This window comes from Vipera berus (assembly GCF_964194415.1).
Source record: "Vipera berus genome assembly, chromosome: 3".
In the NCBI taxonomy this organism is placed as follows: domain Eukaryota; kingdom Metazoa; phylum Chordata; class Lepidosauria; order Squamata; family Viperidae; genus Vipera; species Vipera berus.
The window spans coordinates 143366062-143384046 of NC_138204.1; the positions used below are offsets into that span (position 1 = coordinate 143366062).

The following is a 17985-nucleotide window of genomic DNA, read 5'->3' on the forward strand; positions in this document are numbered from 1 at the left end:
AGTCATTTCATATGAGCTAGAGTGCGATAGAATTAATAGTTTATTGTTGTTAGCATATGGATGTTTATGATTGTTTTTTGTTTTTATACCTTGTACTTAGCTCTGGGAAGTGGGGGGGGGAGGGGGGAATGGGGGGGAGGGATAGGGAGGGTTAGGTAGGGGTGGGTGGAGGGAGGGGGGATTGTTAAAGATAAAATGTACTGTAAAACTTTTCAATAAAAAAAAAGATCTTTTTGGATCCTGGGTTTGTCTTCTTGGGTGTTGGCTACTCCTGCCAGTTTGGTGTCATCTGCAAATTTGATGAGTTCCCCTTCAATTCTCTCATCTAAGTCATTGATGAAGATATTGAAGAGTACTGGGCCTAAGATGGAGCCTTGTGGTACCCCACTGCTTACTTCTCTCCATGTGGATGGAGTGCCGTTGAGGACTACTCGTTGAGTATGGTTTGCCAGCCAGCTACAGATCCATCTGGTGGTGATGTTGTCTGTGGGTTTGTGGTGCTGGTTTTAACTCAGTATGCTATGTGAACGTGGTCATCCTCAAACAATGACTAACGACTTAGCACTAGTCTAAGCCCAACAATTGTGACTTAATGCGATCAGTGATCTCAGCTGATCGGTTATAATCAGAAGTCTCACTGGATTAGAGCAAAGGGTCTCCAAAACAGGATACGAGGGCAACTGCAGTAGAAATCATGCACCAATGATGCAAATTTACAAATACCGTTGTCCTCCTGCTGACGCCTATTTGTACCTCTCTGCTTTTATTCCTATAAATTGGTGTTGAGAGGCTACAAAATCTGATTTCAGACATAAATTGGCAAATAACTTCACTATCCATCAAATTCTGTGATTTCTTATTCAGTTCATCCTGATCGATTTCCCCCCCCTGCCCCATGGTTAAAAACATACAGGTAGTCCTCGACTTACAGCAGTCCGTTTAGTGACTGTTCAAGGTTCCATCAGCACTGAAAAAAGTGACTTGTGACCATTTTTCGCACTTATCCCCCTCGCAGCATCCCCGGGATCACACGATCAAAATTCAGGCGCTTAGAAACTGGTTCACACTTATGATGGTGGCAGTGTCCCGGGGTCATGTGATTCCCCTTTTGCCACCTCTTGACAATCAAAGTCAATGGGGAAGCCAGACTTGCTTAACAACTGTGTGACTGACTTAACAACTGCAATGATTTGCTTAACAGCTGCAGCAAGAAAGGTCATAAAATGGAGCAAAGCTCACTTAACAAATGTCTCATTTAGTAACATACATTTTGGGCTCAATTGTGGTCCTATGTTGAGGACTACCTGTACAGTCTTTGAACCCCAATGGCTGTGGATAAATCTCCACAGATGAGGATTACTACTAGTCCACTGTCTTTGCTGAATCTTCATCGTACAGTGCGTTCTTTTTGAACACCAGAAATCCAGGTGGTGATTTTTCAACCCTCCATTCCCCAACAGGACGATGTCGCAATGAAGAATACACTGCTTTCTGCCACTATTCATTTGAGAGATTTGGGAGGAGCAGGCTGGCAGTCCGAATGTGATTGCAATTGCCAGGCACTTCACCTTAATGAAAATTGTGCAAGCAGTTTTGATAAGTTACAAATTGCCTCTTCTATTTCAATCCCAAGGCATGCCAAGCCAACACCCACAGAACAGACACTGAGGTCACCTCCTCATTTATGACCAGCTAAATCTTCTAAGAAGAGATGACTGGGAGGCAGGATGGGGACAGACCAAAGCGGAGCTGTGGGAAGAAAAAAGAAAGAAAGAAAAAAAGAAAAGAAAGGAAAAGACCTATCTTCTAAATATGTAAAACCGAGATGCAATCTCTAACTCATTTACTTTGGGAGTAAGCCCCACTGAATTCAGTTCAGTTTATTTCCTGTGGCACCAGCTTGCATGGAATGGCAAAGGATTATTTTGAAACACATAAACAGTGGGATTCCAAGGTGTAGTCTCTTGCAGTTGTAGGGACAGCTTAAGCTAAGAAACTGGCCCATTCAGAATAGACCTAATTGGTGATAATTACTAGGGTGGTTAGTGATCTTCCCTTATCTGTAGTTTTTGTGTTTCACCAAATATATTATTTGCACTTCATGGCTATTTAAGGCCTACTGTTTACACTTTTAAAAACGGATAAACAGCCCTTTGAAAAGAAAGAAAAAGTTGATCACTACAACTTGGGGGGGGGGGACTTGTCCGGGACTACCACGTATAACTGGAATGGGCAACTTTTGGGTGGCTCAGACTACTAAATATTTTTGAAGCCGCAAGGACTACAATACATGGGGACAATGCAGTATATACATATATGATCAGCATTCCCCCCTCCCTCTTTGTTTTGTTAAAGGAGGTTTTTTTTAAAAAAAATGTATGTTGCAGGTATTCTTGGAGTCCCCAGGGGTAAAAATTCTTGACTCAAGGAAACCATTTTTTAAAACCTGTTTTTGACTCCACACTTTCATGAGCTTGTTAGGCTGTGGGATCAGAGTTTGGCCACCTTTGATTTTAACTGAATCTTTTCAAAGTATACTTCGCAGAGAAGCATGTTCACTCACCTGCTTTTTTGTTTCTTTAAAGGAATATTTGAAAACCACTACTACCTCCATTTGTCTCCTTAAATTAGCTTCTTATATAAGATAGATGGTTAAGAATGGCAATAAGAGTTTGAAGTAGTACATTTGTCCCTATCAATAAAACTTCAGATTGCTGGTAGATTATCATGTGGTTGATGGCCTGTCTATGAAAACTGGTTTCTCCCATCTACTGAAAATTACATTTCTGTGAAACAATTTCATTCTAAATATCCTCGCACAGCAATATTATATTTTTTTAAAATTCATTTTTGACACAGAGAATTAAAACAGGCAACCCCCTTTCTACAGTAAGAAAGTGCTAAATGAGAAAACTGTGAATTGTCATAATGGAAGGAACTGAAGAGGATCTGCTGCAAAGTAAGCGGTATGAGGTTCATGAAACTCACCTTTTGAAGGATATAGATTAAGAACCATATTGCAAAGAAAGTTAAGAAGAACAATATCACCTTATTTAAACATATTTGGACTAGGAAGCCGACTAGCAATAGCACTTAGACTTGTATACCACTTCACAATGCTTTACAGCCCTCTCTAAGCAGTTTACAGAGTCAGCATATATCGCCCCCAACAATCTGGGTCCTCATTTTACTGACCTCAGAAGGGTGGAAGGCTGAGTCAACCTTGAGCCGATCAGGATCGAAGGAATCAAACTCCTGGCAGTGAGCAGACTTAGCCTGCAATATTGCATTCTAACCACTGTGCCACCATGGCTCATAGGCCAAGCTAGGTAGGCCATTGGACTATTAAATGATGGGTGTTGAAGAGGTGCTAGAACAGGGGTGTCAAACTGCTGGCCCGCAGGCCGGATGCATCATCCGGAAACCATGCCCACCCCATTGCCGGCAATGGCAAAACCGTCCCAATACGTTGCGCAACGTCATGTGAGGTTTATTTATTTTATTTATTTTAATTCCATTTATATCCCGCCCTTCTCCGAAGACTCAGGGCGGCTTACAAACTTAGCAGTAGCCTTCATTCTATGTATAAGCCTGCTTATTAGGGCTTTCACACCTCCCCCAAGCGGCATTATTACAAAGTCAGCTTAATTGCCCCCAACAATCTGGGTCCTTATAGCTTGTCTCTTGTAACAGTCCAACTGATTCCCCTCCAAAACAGGCAAGATTCCCCTTCAAAACAGGCAAGGTTGCGAGTTTGACATGTCTGTGCTAGAATTTATACTCTTGAGAATTTTGTACATAGCGAAAGAAACAAATGGAACATTGAATCAAGCTTCTCACTGGAGGCATAAATGACCAAGCTCAAATTATCCTACTTTGAACACATTATGCAAGGTTTACCTCTCTGAAAATGCCTCTAATCCCGGGATAGTTGGAAGGAAAGGGAAGACAACAACCATCCGCAAAGTGGGTGGACTTTGATGATGGTTTATGATTGGAAAACCTGAAGGGCCAAGTTAGGGATAGACTGTCATGGGGAAAATTTATGTGCTTGCTAAGAGTAGATACTATTTTGATGGCATATAATAAATCAATCAAGAGGAAGATAAAGAAATGGCAAAGAAATTGCATGCATTATTTCACTCCTGGGATATAGGATAGGTGCACTTGCCTGTTTTGGAGGGGAATCAGTTGGACTGTTACAAGAGACAAGCTATAAGCTTCAGTGACATTTTAAAACAAATAAATCCTAAGTCCATCCGCCATCCATTTGGGGGCTTCCTTAAAAACTAAAATGTGAAATTGCTTATAAAAATATACAACTTCTCTTTAAGATCAGCAGCTACTCCTGAGGGCTAATGCCTCCTTAAGTAACACCAGCTGCCTGCAATTAGTGCAGGTTCGAGTCCCACCAGGCTCAAGGTTGACTCAGCCTTCCATCCTTCCGAGGTAGGTAAAATGAGGACCCAGATTGTTGGGGCCAATTAAGCTGACTTTGTAATAATGCCGCTTTGGGGTGTGTGTGTGAAAGCCCTAATAAGCAGGCATATACATAGAATGAAGGCTACTGCTAAGCTTGTAAGCCGCCCTGAGTCTTCGGAGAAGGGCGGGATATAAATGGAATTTAAAAAAAAAAAGTAATTCCAGTTTTAAAAAAGGGATTGAAGGAGGATATAATGAAGATATAGGCCAACTAACATTTGTTCTAGGTAAGTGTGTAATAGTATGGTAAAAGTATATTACCGTAATTTTAAAAAAGAAAATAACCAAACATTTGCTGACTTTGCTGAGAAATAACCAATACAGCATTTGCCACAATAAGTTTTGTCTTCCAACTTATACATTTTTTGAGAGGACAACAAGGATGTACATTATTTGACATTAACTATTGTTTTCCTGAACTTTCAAAAATCCTTTGATGAAGCTCTTGGCTGAAATATTTTTATATGCTTTAGTAAATAGCAGTGATACAAAAAAGAAGTATCTAATTCATCTTTCAAATATACAGCCACTGATAAATCATACAGCAAAAGTTAGCAATGAACACAAACAGCCTGTATATAGTATAAAATAAACATGAGGGAAATTGGGATAAGAGGACAGCATTGAAGATAAAAGAACAGAAAACTGATTACAAAACATGACATTGAAAAAGGGAATAAAATTACATGTTTAGAGAGTGCTACCAAATGGGGCTCTCCATGGTTGGAATCAGAATTTTTTAAAAAACTTGCTTCTACATAATTTGATGTTATAGGGCAGGTGTTATGTATCCAGGTGCAGGCATCTGCATAGCAACAGCCACTGGGGGCGTGGCCTGGACGGTTTTGGCGGGAAACCTAGTTTCGGCGGGAAACCTAGGGCCAACCCCATTGGCTGGCCGCCTGCCTGGCTAGATATATAAGGAGGCCAGGTAGCCCTTGTTCTCCAGTACGCACCCCCCCCACAATAAAGAGCTGAACATGTACTCCGGCTGGCGTCTCTTCCTTGCGTCAGACCCACTACTTTATAGCAGGGGTCTTCAGACTTGGCCCTTTTATGACTTGTCGACTTCAACTCCCAGAATTCCTCAGCCAGGCACGTTGGCTGAGGAATTCTGGGAGTTGAAGTCCACAAGTCCTAAAAGAGCCAAGTCTGAAGACCCCTGCTGTAGGGCAATAGCGAGAGGCTGAAATTTGCTGATGATATAAAAATCTGGGGATAGAAAAATCCAAAGGGGATTGATTGCACTGCTGTTGTTGGAGGCAGAAGGGTAGGAACTGCAAGAGAAACACAGCAGACGTCTATTGCGAGGTAACTGAAGTAACTTCACCCTATGGCACAATTCAGGAGGTATTCCAATAACAAGAGCAGGAAAGAACCGAACACATAACCAAAAGTGCTATTAAGAGCCACTAAATCACCTGAAGGTATCTCAATTAAGCAGATTGCAATCTTCACCCTGCTGCAGCAATTGCTATTAAGGATCCTGGGCACTTTGACTGAGCTGTTCTAATTAGACAGATTGCCTGATAAGGCACGTTTGAATCAATCAAGCAAGCTGAGCCCGTCTTTTCTCTGGCTTCCACTTGCTGCCAGCCATTGTCTCTGTGTTTTTGCATGTTCTGTATTTTACCCTGTGGGGTTGCAGTGCATTTACTTGGGCCTTTGTTTCTGCAGAGAGGTGGAAAGGGACCTTCACTCCTGTCTTGGTGAGGACTTCCAGGTGCACAGAGGCAAGAATAGCACCATCTGGTTCAAGAAACCATGTTGCTGGCCAATGGCCTTTTGAATATAAATCACCATCTCATCAAACAGCTACTGGAGCCCTTCTTTTGCATTGGAAGATTTCACGTCTTGCATTAGCTGGTGATCTCATACTATTCCTCTGAATTAAAAACAATACTGTTTTTTTAAAAGCCCTTTCCCCATTTTCAGTGGAAAAAGAAAAGAAATATCTGCTGAAATGTTGTAGGTCGTAGATTTTCTGTTGTTGTTGTTAGCTGCGAAGTCGTGTCCGACCCATGGCGACCCCATGGACAATGTTCCTCCAGGCCTTCCTGTCCTCTACCATCTTCTGGAGTCCATTTAAGCTCACGCCTACTGCTTCAGTGACTCCATCCAGCCACCTCATTCTCTGTCGTCCCTTTCTTCTCTTGCCCTCAATCTTTCCCAGCATTAGGCTCTTCTCCAGTGAGTCCTTCCTTCTCATCAGGTGGCCAAAGTATTTGAGTTTTAGCTTCAGGATCTGGCCTTCTAAAGAGCAGTCGGGGTTGATCTCCTCTAGGACTGACTGGTTTGATTGCCTTGCAGTCCAGGGGACTCCCAGGAGTCTTCTCCAGCACCAGAGTTCAAAGGCCTCAGTTCTTTGGTGCTCAGCCTTTCTTATGGTCCATAGATTTTCTATCTATGGCTTAAAGTGCTTGTAGACTGTAGACTAAAGTCTAGAAATGTATGATGAGTCTTTCAATTTCCAATTAATTACCAGTGGATCCCCCTCATATTCTTTCACCATTGACCATTCTCATTAGGACTTGTGGGAATCATGATATTTAAAAATAGCTGCAGCATCATCCCTGTTTCACACAAAGTCTTTCTCTGTTATGCACATTTTAAGATAAAATATTTCAAAATGTAGCCTAGAAACAGTATGTCTCTAAGAATTTGTTCTGGAATATATCTATTCTTTGAAATACCATTTTTAGAATAAGTAAACCGAGTGAGGATTGCAGTCTTGCAGGACCAATACCGAAAACAGCGATAACATTTCCATTGGAATGACAAAGCCTGGATTCTTTTTCCTTGATCTTATTCATAATTTTCATTTTTTTAAAAGTGGTACAGCATTTTGATAAACTAGCATAGCGTCACCAAAACCAAACTTTGAGATAATTTTGTTCCAGATTTGGTCCTGATTGAAGTTAAGAATTTCAGTTGGACTCTCTTTGCTATTACAACATCGATTGTAAGTATCCATATTCAGTCTCTTCCATCAGCTCAATCTAGTTATAAAACTGATCCCCAGCCTAGCACTCATTAAATCCAGCTACTACTTTAAGGCCCGTGAGATTTAACGGACTCCAGAAGACGGTAGAGGACAGGAAGGCCTGGAGGAACGTTGTCCATGGGGTCACGATGGGTCGGACACGACTTCGCAACTAAGAACAACAACAAACTTTAAGGCCAGTTTTTGCAGGAAGGTCTACACTGGAAAGTTGCACGGCAGCCAGGTAAACATTGCAGTTTCAAAGCATATGGATTTATGTACAGACTACTGAAAAGTAAGTCCTCTGGATGCTGATAATTCTTATTTCCAGACCAGGGTGCAAGATTTAAGGAAGGAAGGACATCTATATGGAGAGAACCTATTTCTCAGGGGAATAACATTTGACCTCTAGGTACAATTCAGCATTCTTGCGCTTCTCCACCTAAACTGTGAATGGATGTTGGCAAAGCAGAGCTTACTATGCAACTTCATCGGATTCAGTATTTTTTTTTGTATTGTCCCTGAAGTCCCTCCATCATTTGCCACCACTTTTAATTTCTAATGTGTGGGAGAAGGTTCTGCCCAATATATGGTGAGTAATCACATTGAACTAACTGAATTTAACACCATAACTGCATGAGACTCACTTTGCATTCTATTAAATCAAAATTAGTTTGTTCTATCGTCTGCACTCCATTCTCTCCCAGTGGGAGTGAGGTCACGAAGCACATTACTTGAATGCCTCAGGCAACCATAGCCTAAACACAGGTCCAATGTCCTGTGCCGGATGGGTCTTGGAGTCTCATTGATGTTCTTGGTCTTCAACTTCCATCAGCAAAGCTAGGTTGCCTAACAACCAGAGATAGAGGAGCTAAAAACAAGATCTGAGACACTTGCATCCATTGCAAGTCACAATTATATTAATATGATGCTATGTGCTAGGGACGCGGTGGCTCAGTGGGTTGGGACGCTGAGCTTGTCGATCAGAAGGTCGGCAGTTTGGCGGGTCGAATCCCGAGTGCCGCGTAACAGAGTGAGCGCCTGTTACTCGTCCCAGCTTCTGCCAACCTAGCAGTTCGAAAGCACGTAAAAATGCAAGTAGAAAAATAGGGACCACTACGGTGGGAAGGTAACAGCGTTCTGTGCGCCTTTGGCGTCTAGTCATGCCGGCCACATGACCACGGAAACGTCCTCGGACAAGCGCTGGCTCTTCGGCTTTGAAACGGAGATGAGCACCGGCCCCTAGAGTCGGAAACGACTAGCACGCATGTGCGGGAGAACCTTTACCTTTACCTTATGTGCATTCCTACATAATCATGCGGTTCATGGAATCATGTGTTTGTGTCAACATATCTGCCCCATGTACATACGTAATTTGCACGATGAGAAGATGATGCGGGTGTTGTCACCTGCCCCCTCTTACTGACCATTCGCAGGTGCCACCAATCTTAAAGGTACCCATGCTGTTGGAGTTAACTCTAACAAACCTCTTGCAAAAGACTCCTTACTGACTCTCCTGGAGGTTGAACTGTCCATCAGACACAAATACCTTTCTCTCCCTTTTTATTTTTATCAGGCATATTTAGTGGAGTCTTGTAAATACTGTTGAGAAGTGACTCTTTTGGCCCAGAGAAGCACGTAGCTGTATAAATTGAAACATGATGCTGATAATCAAGGCTTGGAGAATGTGTTTAGTCTACTCTTGGATGGATAACGAGAATGTGTTTCAGTGAATACTTTTACAGGCAATGATTGTTAATGTGTTAGGAGAAGTTTTCAACCTAAACTCTTTGATAGCTACAGAAATGTATTTGAATCACATGAAGAAAAGAGGAATGAATAGCTTCCTGCAACTGCTAATAGATTTTTTTTTGTTTTCAAAAACCCAGTCATTCCACAATGACATAGATCAGATAGGCAAATGTGGTTTTTATTTTTTTGAGAAATAGCTAACGGAAAGGCCTTTCCCCGCTATGCCATAGAAGGCAAAATGAACCTGGGATGTTTTAGTTTTAGAACATTGTCAGATAAAGGAGTGGACAAATTCTTGGTGAACTGCCATTGGTCATCCAAGGAAGTTACAACATGGAAACAAGCCACAAGGAACAAATTGAAACTTGGTAGCTTTTTGCATTTTTTCCCCCCACAGAGGTATTTTCGTTTATCAGACACGAGTAATAAATATTAAAGGTAAAAATAACAAAGTGAACTTTGGCATCCTTTTTGTTTAAGATGAAAAGAATGCTATGACAAGGATTACTAGATCCTGGAATGCCTACGTCAAAGAGGCAGAGTGGTGTAGCGGTCAACAGTATTAGAGAGGCCCTACAAAGATATCGGCTGAAGTCCCCTCTCCTGTAGTGACCGGATGATTTTGGCAAGATAGTCTCTTTTAACTCAATCTACTTCAGAAGGCTGCTGTTGTGGGGACAAATGGGAAGACGTAGTGCTGTTCACAGGATTTTATACTCCTAAACAAGAGGTGGTATATAAATCTAAGTAGGTCAAGGTTTCCCCTGTCCAGTCATGTCCAACTCTAGGGGCAGTGCTCATCTCTGTTTCTTAGATGAGAGACCCAGCATTGTCTGAAGACATTTCTGAGGTCACGTGGCCAGCACAGAATTCTGTTACCTTCCCCCTGAATTGGTACCTATTTATCTACTTGCATTTGCATGCTTTCAAACTGCTAGATAGGCAAGAGCTGGGGCAAGTAACCGGCGCTCACTCTGTCACATGGTACTTGGGGCTTGAACTGCCAACCTTTTCTAACTACACAGTAAAAAAAGACCCCCTAAATATCAGCTTAGAAATTAATGCTGAGCTGCTGGCCATTTTCTCACCATTAATTATTTGCCTCTCTATCCCATCTATACTATAGCACTCTGCATTTTGATCCTGAATTTCAGCTGTAGGTGATTTAGTGAAAGGTTGCTTTCACATTTTCCTTACCTTCTCCCTCCCTCCAATCCTATAACACTAAATACAGGTATGGATAAATGCATGCATAAATCCAATAGCCTAAATCTAAAGAATCACATCTGACATGATTGATAGCTTAAAAATACTCAGTGGGATTTTTTTTTTGCTTTGAACAGTAGATTTCCCAGCTGGATCTCAAAATGTCATAGTGTTTTTTTAAATTCTACATTATATCATTTTTTAAATGAAAAACCTACGATACAAATAAGTTAGAATAAAGCCAAACCTGCCCCTGCTCAAATTAATGCATTTGGATCTTCTTGCCTTTAGAGTTGGGAGGATACATTTCGCATTATCTGTTCATCTTTCAGAAAGGGAATATCTAATTCTGAAGCTTTTATCAGCAGATCTCAATGAACATATTTTATGAGTTCTGTGCCTTTTGTAGGGTTTGCAACTACTAATATAAATGTTAAATAGAGGAGCTCCAATTGAGGTTGCAAGAGCAGAGACATACTGTATGTTAGATGTCTTTCTGTGCAGGATATAATCTTAGATGGCTATGATGCAAACTAATGGTAACTATGATGTTGGTCCAGAAACTACTTATTATTTTAATAAAAGGAGACATGTTGAAGATGACCTAAGAGAGTAAGAAAAATGATAAATAGTAATTGTATTGGGGCAAATGTTAATGGCTCCGTAGGTGTTTTGCTTCTAGACAAAGTCTACCATCGATATTAAAAACTTAATGAGTTTGTCTGCAAACTTCCCCATGCTTCCTCCTACCTCACTTCTCTTTGTTTGCAATAGTCTTGGCTCTTGGGTTATGTGGCTTCTCATTTCCTCTTGCTCACTCATTTTAGATTGCCTCATTTACCAGTTTATTAACAAGCATCATTACTTTGTGGATACTCTCCAAAAAAAGGCTGCAGCCAGCCATCTTTCTTCGCCCAATCTAAGCAGGGCTTCAGAGAGATGAAAAGACACCAGAGATTTACTTCTTATCAAGAAACTTCTCTAATCCTCTCCCTAATGCTTACCAACTGTTAACTGTCAGAAAAAAAAGGAATCGAACCTTTCAAGATTTGACAATGAACCAGTTTCCTAGAAGAGTGAAAGGGCCGCTTCATTTTTTTTTAATCAAATGCTAAATAGCACAAGGATTGTCTAGCTCCTATTTTTCCACAGAGGATTGAATGAAAAGTCCTACAAGCCCCTTCTTTGGATTTAAAATGATGTGGATTTTTTTTTTAAAAAGTACCTAATGCAGACATGTCAAACACAAGGCCCGGGGGCCGGATCCGGCCCGTGAAGTGGTTTCATGTGGCCCGCAAAGCCATTCTGGAAACAGTGAGGGAACGGCCCCCGCTGCCTTGGCCCTGGCCCAGAGACCCTCCTTCTGCCAGAGACCCTCAGATCTGTCCCACTTCTGCCCAGGCCCCCATAGGCACCCTTGATGCGAACGATGTAGAGCTGGCCACGCCCACCCAGTAGGCCATACACACTCTAGCCACGCCCACCCAGTAGGCCACGCCCACCCTGGCCATACCCACCCGGCCCCCTGAGGGCAACCGCAATGCTGATGCGGCCCTCAGTGAAATTGAGTTTGACACCCCTGACCTAATGTCTAACAAACATGTTCTTAATAAGTAACACAATTATTCTGTGTCCTTCTAGATGTTGTTGAAGGACAATTCAGTGGCATATGAATTCAGGATTCTCCACCTCTAGGTCTGCTGGGGAGCTGTTGGGGTTCAAACAAACATCTGTGGGGAAATGGGTTCCTTACATTTTTTTTTAAAAAAGTAAATCCACAGTAAAAATGGAACCCTTAAATTTATATTATTTAGAGAAATAAGGAAATCCATTGGAACCCGAAGAGGTTGCAGATGCAAAGAGCAGCTTCAATAAATAATAATAATAATAATAATTGAGCACACTAGGAAGGCCTGGGAGGAGAGGTTGGTTGTCTATTTGCACTTTTTATACAGTCCCAGTGGCCCTTGTGATTGGCGTTCTCATTATTTGTGATTTTCGGTATCTGACGGTGATAAGTGGATTCAACCTCTCTACACTTTAGCTTTTTATTTTATGCATGTGCAAAGCAGTGGATGGGTTTGAGTATGTTAAAACACGGGGGGGGGGGTGAAGCAAAAAGTTAGCTCATCTGTGCAATATGTTCCTGTATTTGCACCTCCTTTCCTTGTTTGCTCCTGATATACCTATCTTGCTGGCTCAGCCCAGTTTCAAGGCTTCCTTGTAGTAGCTGCCATCGCATTTGGATCTCAAAGCAAGCAAGTGCTCAGAATGCACTCTGACTATTGTGAACAATCTGCAGGTAGCAATGTTAGCATCCACTGAAACAATCTGACCACATCTGTAAAACAGCTGCATGCAGCAGAGAAGCCAGTGGACCATGAGGTGAAATTTATGGAACAGGCCACTCCGAAGTAGAAGGGCAGCTGCTGCAAGGTTACAATAAAACCAACAGTTTCAATGACTGATGATGGCAAATTAAAACAAGAAGAAGAAAGAAAATCCCTGAGCTCCCTATAAATATAGACCTGGATCACAAGAACTAAGGTTAAAACATGTCTGGCAGCTTGCACTCTTGTCTATCATTTCCACACTTCAGATTCATTGGTGAGGATGCTTAAAAAATTGATTTAACAAATTTCAAAAATTAACATGCAGAGGGCATTCTTTTATGTCTACGACATTATAAAGCCAAAGTTACACTGACCGATTTTAATAAATTGAACATGGGGGTCAGAGCCAGCCCTAGTAGTAAGCAGAGTGAGCAACCCACTTCAAGCAGCACATTGGAGGTGTGACTGAATGGCAACAAAGAGTCATTTGCTTAATTAGTTGCTAAGATAGTATGCTTGCAACAGTGCGGGGAAAAAATCTGCAGATTTTTCAATCTCATGAGACCAGTAAATATAGCTAATTATATGCAGTGAACCTGGTGATGGATGGAAAGATAAAATGTGTTCAGTGATGCCACAAGGACTGGACTCTCATATGCAGATCAAAAAGGCTTGAGGGCTTCCAGACTAAGCACCATGTCCATATACTTGTTTTGTATTTTACTACAATGCATTTTGGGTCCTGTACTACATACATACAGAGGTTAGCTTTTGGTGCTTGCTTGTTACCATAACCAAGAAGGAAACAGAGATTACAGAAGTATGGAGGAGATGCCTTAGTCAGTTCCCCTTCTACTTTGTCAGCGCTGAATCTACGGTCATTTAGGACAGCAAAATATCTTGTGTGAACCCTGATCTTTGACTTGACATGCTTGGTAAGAGAACAGTAAGTGTTGGAGCAAAATAGAGTTGACCTTAGGATGATCACTGGTGGTCATTGCTACAGTATCTGTGGGGGGCCCACTCTAGTGTAAAACCACAGGTAATAAAATTACAAACAAGATTTGTGTTTGTTTATTCATTTGATATCTATAGCCAATGTCAACAAGTGACTCTTGAAATGTTGAGTTTATGGAAAATGCAGGATTTGGGTCTTATCTTCTGAAATATTTGACTTCCCATAGCAATCTTCTGCAGAATATGCTCTCCTCTCTTTCTCCTTCCCTTGACTTGGTCACAGCCAGCAAGATAGGTTTGTATGTCATGACCAAACAAGGAAAGGAGGTATCATTTGTTCAGATTCAAGTTGTTGGTCTATACAAAATCAGGAGGAATCTGGTAACATTTTGAAGGCATGAGTGGCAGCAAACTATATCAGTGATATGGCTGATTAAGGCGGTTCTCTTCCAATGGTTGCTGCCTTGTGTTTCCCTTAATATGGGTCTGGATAATATGTGACCCATGTGAGCTGGATAAACCCTCTGATCTTACCTCCCTGTGTAAGTTGCTAAGACTCTTGTTGTCCAAGGAGCAATGTATGGAGTATTTCTACATTTTCCCCAACTCTTCTGTCTCCAGTCTAAAAGGACTTTTTAACAAAACAAAACAAAACAAAACAACAAAACAAAACAACAAAACAAAACCCTAAAGAAAAAGAAACATTCAGGGAAATTTCCATAGTTTTGAAGAAAACTTGCACTTCCCTTAGTTACAAGGTTATTTTAGAGTGTGTGAACGTCCTGCCTTCTACCGAACAATCATCACTCCAACAGTGAATAACCTGTCTGGCCTCCTCTCAACCCCAAGGGAGAACATCAGGAAACAGAGCGATGACGATGACGAGGTCTACAAGAGGAAAATAAGAAGCTCAACAAAAGAGCTCCATGCCACGATACAACAAGCTGAAACAAATCACTCGAAAGAAATTCTGAGCTAATTCTAAAGTTCCCTGAGAATGAGGCTGAGAATCAGAAAGCTCTTTTTTTCCACCCCCACCCCCCTCCTGCAGGATCTCTTTTCTGTAGGTTAGACTGGGAAGTCGTTAGGTATTCTAAAAGAAGCCGAGGGCAAAATCCTGGAGTGTTGACACCCAAAAATGACATGGATGTGTCCCCGATGTCATCAAGATTCAACATGGAGACATTGCGTTGATGCCAGGACCATGTAAATACAACCATTGACCAAAAAGGACCTTTGCATTTTGAAGAGCCATTTGCATTTCACAATTTCTACCCATCAACCAAATGGGATGAATACATAGTAGCTTCAGTTGAATCAGTGTGGATTGCTTTAGGGCAGGGCTTTTCAACCTTTTCACCCATTGTACCACTTTTAGGATATGGCAATATCCGAGTACCACCAGTCGCCTTGCAAGGTGTCAAAAACTTAATGACACCCCCCAAAAAAGGAAAAAAGTGATAAAGTACAGGTAGTCCTCACAACAGTTTGTTTAGTGACTGTTCGAAGTTACAATGGCACTGAAAAAAGTGCCCCCCAAGCCACAGCTGAGCAAGACACCTGCCCGACCGCCCGGCGGCACTCTTCCTCCTGTCCAAGGTTTTCATTGTTGTGAGCATTTCTGTTGAGGATTGGCAGCGAGGGTGGGGTGGGGTGGGGTGTTTGGTTTTTATTTCCCCCCCCCTCTGCTGGGTGGTTGCAGCAGGTTTTGGTCACTTCAGATGACCCTGGGACACTGTGACCATCATAAATATGAATCAGTTGCCTAGCATCTGAATGTAAATCACAAAATCCTGGAGATGCTGCAACATTTCAGCTGATCGGCACTTCTTCTGGGCTCAGCAGAAGCGCCAGGATCAGTGCCGAGCTCCAGCTGGAGCCTGGCACTGATCCTGGTGCTTCCGCTGAGCCCTGACAGGCCTGCAGCTCCATCCGTCTCTCGCTCAGGCTTGTGCGGTGCTGCCACCAGTTCAGCTCATTACCCTCCCCCGCTACCACTTTTCTAGGATGGTCACGTACCATCTGCCAGGTGCCAATGTACCACAGGTGGTACCCCTATCACTGGTTGAAAAGCCCTGCTTTAGGGAATTAGGGACACAGGGAAGGCTAATTGTGAGCTTTTGTAGTTGGAAAACAGACCAGGGCTGGTGAGAGTTTGATCGATTTTTTAAATTATGAAGGGAGCAGAAGGAAACAAGCCCAGTTTTTTTTCTTCCATGGCTCTTGGATGTTTCAGGGTTTCTCTTCCCCCTAGTTTGGGGAGGAATTACTGCCAAGCATTTTGGAGTCTCTTCTGCTAGTATTTTTTTAAAAACAAAAAACAAATAATGACTGCCAATAGATTGACATTATATCTGATAAAACAAATAGAATAGCTAAGGCTATTCTCAGCATTCTTCCCTTCCCAACTTTATTTAGTAATAGTTAAATAAAAAGAAGTAGGGTCAGTGGGAGAAAGAACTGGCAACCTGATTAATGCATAGCACCGTAGTGCTAACAAGAAAAGATGTGCATGAAATGTATATTTTTAGATATAATTTGGCTCCAGTCCTGTGCAAAACTCAGTTGTATATATTTCCAAGAAAATACACGAATGCTTGGGTTATTAATTTCTTTCCTCTTGTTTTTGTGCATCTTTGCTCTAGGTTACAGCCTGTCAGGTTGGGAAAGACCACACACAAGTCAATGCTGAACTCTTGGCTACTACGTGGACACATATTCCATGCAGTTTTCTTGGCAACAAAATGAGAATAGTATATCACAACCTTCTCCCCAAATGCTTTTTCCACAACTGTCAACACAAACCTAAAACTTGGATTCCTTGATATCCTCTCAGCTTCACTTGGCTTTCAAGACCAGACAAAGTCTTGAAAGCGTGGTTTTATACAGTTAGTAAGACCAATTTAAGACAGGGATATTCGCTTCTGTGAATGAGTATTGGAATGTATTGTTAAATAGTCCATTTATAGAAATAGCACGTAGACTTTTATACCGCTTCACGGTGCTTTTACAGCCCTCTCTAAGTGGTTTACAGAGTCAGCATATTGCCCCCAACAATCTGGGTCCTGATTTTACCGACCTCAGAAGGATGGAAGGCTGAGTCAACCTTGAGACGGTGAGGACTGAACCCCTGGCAGTCAGCAGAATTAACCTGCAATACTGCAATACTAACAACTGCGCCACCATGGCTCATACGCACATTTTTTTTGCAAGTTTCACTATTTTAATGGGCTTTATTAATAGGAAGCTGCACATGGAGACTTTTTTTAACTTTCATTTATATAGTACGTTAGAACAAATTGAATTATTAAAAGTAAGGGAAAAGAAAAGTATCTGAGGCTACAATCCTTCTGAGAAGTGAACTCATTCCTGAGCACTGTCAGGATTAACACTGGGTGGAGCAGGCATCTTTTCAGACTTTAGCCTGCATCAGAGTGGCCAGATAATGTTGATTTTGAGGGTGGTCATGTTTGGTTTTCAAGGGTTGTGAAATGGACATGCTGACCAATATGTTATTGCATACCTGAATCTGTTGTGGAAGTTCCTGAGATATTGTCCTGGGAGATTTACATTGCTTGCATTAACAACTTCCTGTCCTACTTCTAGTGTTAATTAGAGAGCAAATCAAGGATGATTATCTTATCTCACCAATTATTGCTGTTTTAAGTGAATGGTCACGCGTTGTGCTTCAATTGGATTCACAGGCTGGGTGTACTTTATTTCAATTTATTTTTATGGCTATTGTGCTTCATGTCTCCATATTTGCAGATGTACCTCATCCCATAGTCCAAAACAAAATTGGGCTAAAAATCTCAGCCTCACCAATGAAATTATTAAATGTCAATGATTACTTTCTAAAGACCTTGGCTACCAGACATTAAAATACGTATATAATGGTTGTAGTTGTTATTGTTTTCAATTTACAGTGCATTCAGAAAGTATTCAGACCCCCTTCATTTTTGACAATTTTGTTATGCTGCAGCCTGATTCTATAGTTGTTTAAATTCATTTTTCCCCCTCGTTAATCTACACTCAGAACCCCATAATGACAAAGTGAAAATAGAATTTTAGAAATGTCTGTATATTTATTAAAAAGAAAAAAAACATGCATAGCATTCAATAGGGTTCAAGTCAGGGCTCTAGCTGGGCGACTCTGGGACATTCACAGAGTTGTCACTAAACCACTCCTATGTTGTCTTGACTGTGTGCTTAGATTGTTGTCATGTTGGAAAGTGAACCTTTGGCCGGTGAGGTTCTGAGCACTGTGGAACA

General features: G+C 41.6%; 1 long non-coding RNA gene across 1 annotated transcript; it reads left to right on the top strand.

Moving 5' to 3' along the window:
• Positions 1–4634: 4634 nt before the first annotated feature.
• On the top strand, positions 4635–17783 carry LOC308666925. The gene is made up of 3 exons (XR_014026194.1): positions 4635–4709; positions 6160–8057; positions 16359–17783. It is a non-coding gene; the product is annotated as an uncharacterized lncRNA (long non-coding RNA).
• The last annotated feature ends 202 nt before the right edge of the window (positions 17784–17985 follow it).